The sequence below is a fragment of the Oratosquilla oratoria genome, chromosome 14, assembly GCF_046742065.1.
Source record: "Oratosquilla oratoria isolate Oo_2021 chromosome 14, ASM4674206v1, whole genome shotgun sequence".
Lineage (NCBI taxonomy): Eukaryota > Metazoa > Arthropoda > Malacostraca > Stomatopoda > Squillidae > Oratosquilla > Oratosquilla oratoria.
This window is the reverse complement of record NC_134790.1, coordinates 48706734-48709233: the sequence shown is the minus strand read 5'-3', so window position 1 is coordinate 48709233 and position 2500 is coordinate 48706734.

The following is a 2500-nucleotide window of genomic DNA, read 5'->3' as shown; positions in this document are numbered from 1 at the left end:
AGCTATCTGTATCTACGACTATCAACTCGAATTCGTACACCAGTTCACATACCTGGGGTCCACCATCAGCGACAACCTGTCCCTTGACGCCGAGATCAACAAGCGCATCGGCAAAGCTGCTACGACCCTAGGACGCCTCACCACCCGCGTCTGGAAGAACCAGAAGCTGACTACGTCAACTAAGATGGCAGTTTACAACGCGTATATTGTCAGCACTCCCCTCTACGGCAGCGAAACATGGACGACCTACTCAAAGCAGGAGCGCAAACTGAGTAACTTCCATCTGCGCTGCCTTCGCCGCATCCTTGGCATCCGCTGGAGTGACAAGATTACCAATGCCCAGTTACTCGAGCGAGCAGGTCTTCCTACCATATTCACATTGCTAAGGCAGTGCAGACTTCAGTGGCTCGGCCATGTGCGAAGGATGGAAGATGGACGCATCCCCAAAGACATCCTCTACGGCAAGAGAAACGTTGGTTGACTCCAACTGCGCTACAAAGATGTCTGCAAGCGTGACATGAAAGCCCTGGACATCAACACTGAGAACTGGGAAGAGGTAGCAGCCGACCGCAGCAAATGGCATAGTGTTCTTCACAAGCAGCTGAAGTCTGGAGAGGAAAAAATTCTGACCACAGCCAGTGAAAAGAGAGCCAAGCGGAAGGCACACACCGCAGCAGCCACTACAACAAGCCACACATGCAGCAAATGCGGCCGAGACTGCCACTCCCGCACCGGACTCACCAGCCACAGCCGTCACTGTCGCTAGCAAAATCATCACTTTCTCCGGCGCAATATCCATAGTCGATATCGAATGACGGAGGCCTACTACTATGTATATGTGTATGTATATGTATAATATATATGTATATGTATATGTATATGTATATGTATATGTATATGTATATGCATATGCATATGTATATGACTATGACTATGTATATGTATATGTATATGTATATGTATACATACATACATAAGTATACAGTATATCGAAGGAGGGATTGAGGAAGTTGGTGACAGAGATTGGGAGAGTGTGTAATAGAAGAAAGCTGAAGATAAATGTGGGTAAAAGTAAGGTGATGAGATGTACATGAGGTGAAAGTGGCAGTAGGCTGGAAGTGAGCATTAAGGGAAAGCGACTGGAGGAAGTGGAGAGTTTTAGATACTTGGGTGCAAATGTGGCAGGAAAAGGTGGAGTGAAGGTGGAGGTAGAATATAGATTGAGAGAAGCAATTAAATGCCTTGGTGGATTAAAAAGTGTAATGAGGAATAGACATTTGGGAATGGATGCTACGAGGAGACTGTATGAAGGAGTGATTGTGCCAACAGCACTGTATGGAGCAGAAACATGAAACATAAGAGAGGAAGAGAGAAGGAGTTTGAATGTGTTTGAGATGAGGTGTCTGAGAAGTATGATGGAGGCTACTAGGCTAGATAGAGTGAGAAATGAGGAGATGAGAAGGAAAACAGGGGTGGAAAGGGAGTTGGGAGATAGGGTTAATGAAAGAGTATTTGGATGGTTTGGACACATGGAAAGAATGGGTGAAGAGAGACTAGTAAAGGAGGTATGGAAGGCAGATGTGGAGGGAGTGAACATGAGGGGACGTCCTAGGATGAGGTGGATGGATGGGGTGAAGGGGGCTTTGGGGAAGAGGGGAATATCTATTGAGGAAGGACGGGAGAGGACAGAAGACAGGGGTGAATGGAGAATGGTTGTATATGGATGATGTTGTAATGCATGAGGTGAAATGAGCGGGGGGATGGAGGGTGAGGTAGTATGTGTGAGCAAATTTTGACGCAGCCCGAAGAGATTTCTCCCTATCTTCTCCTTTTATGCAATGGGGGGACGGAGAGGGGGTGTCGCCGATTTAATGAAGTGGCCTTGCTGTGGATGTGCTGTGTCTTGCGACACTGCTTCTGACCCAGGGCAGTGGACAAGGTGCAGGGATGACCCGTCATCCAGGAGGTGCTCAGATAAGAGGGAGGGTGGAGGTGTGTGAAGTGTATTCAGGGATGGAATGGGTGGGAATGATTTTATGCCTTTCCCTTTTTGGCTACCTCCCTTGTAAGGGGGAAAAAGCCTTGGTATCTTGGTATATGTATATATGTGTATATATATACATATATATATATATATATATATATATATTTATGTATGTATGTATATATATATATATATATATATATATGTGTGTGTGTGTGTGTGTGTGTGTGTGTGTGTGTGTGTGTGTGTGTGTGTGTGTGTGTGTGTGTGTGTGTGTGTGTGTGTGTGTGTGTATCACATGTCAACTTAAGAAGTTGGCATGTCCACCTTGTGTTTCTGGACCAAGCCCTCAGTAAGGCTAGGGCAACCATTTTAAAACTTCCGTCCCCTCAAGTTATCACCGCTCCATTAAGGATATCCTAAATATTCCATTCAGTAATACCACCAGTTCTTCTACCAAGTTGTTTTCTCATGAGCGTCTCACTATCGCCTATCACTATCCTAACACCGTGCGTA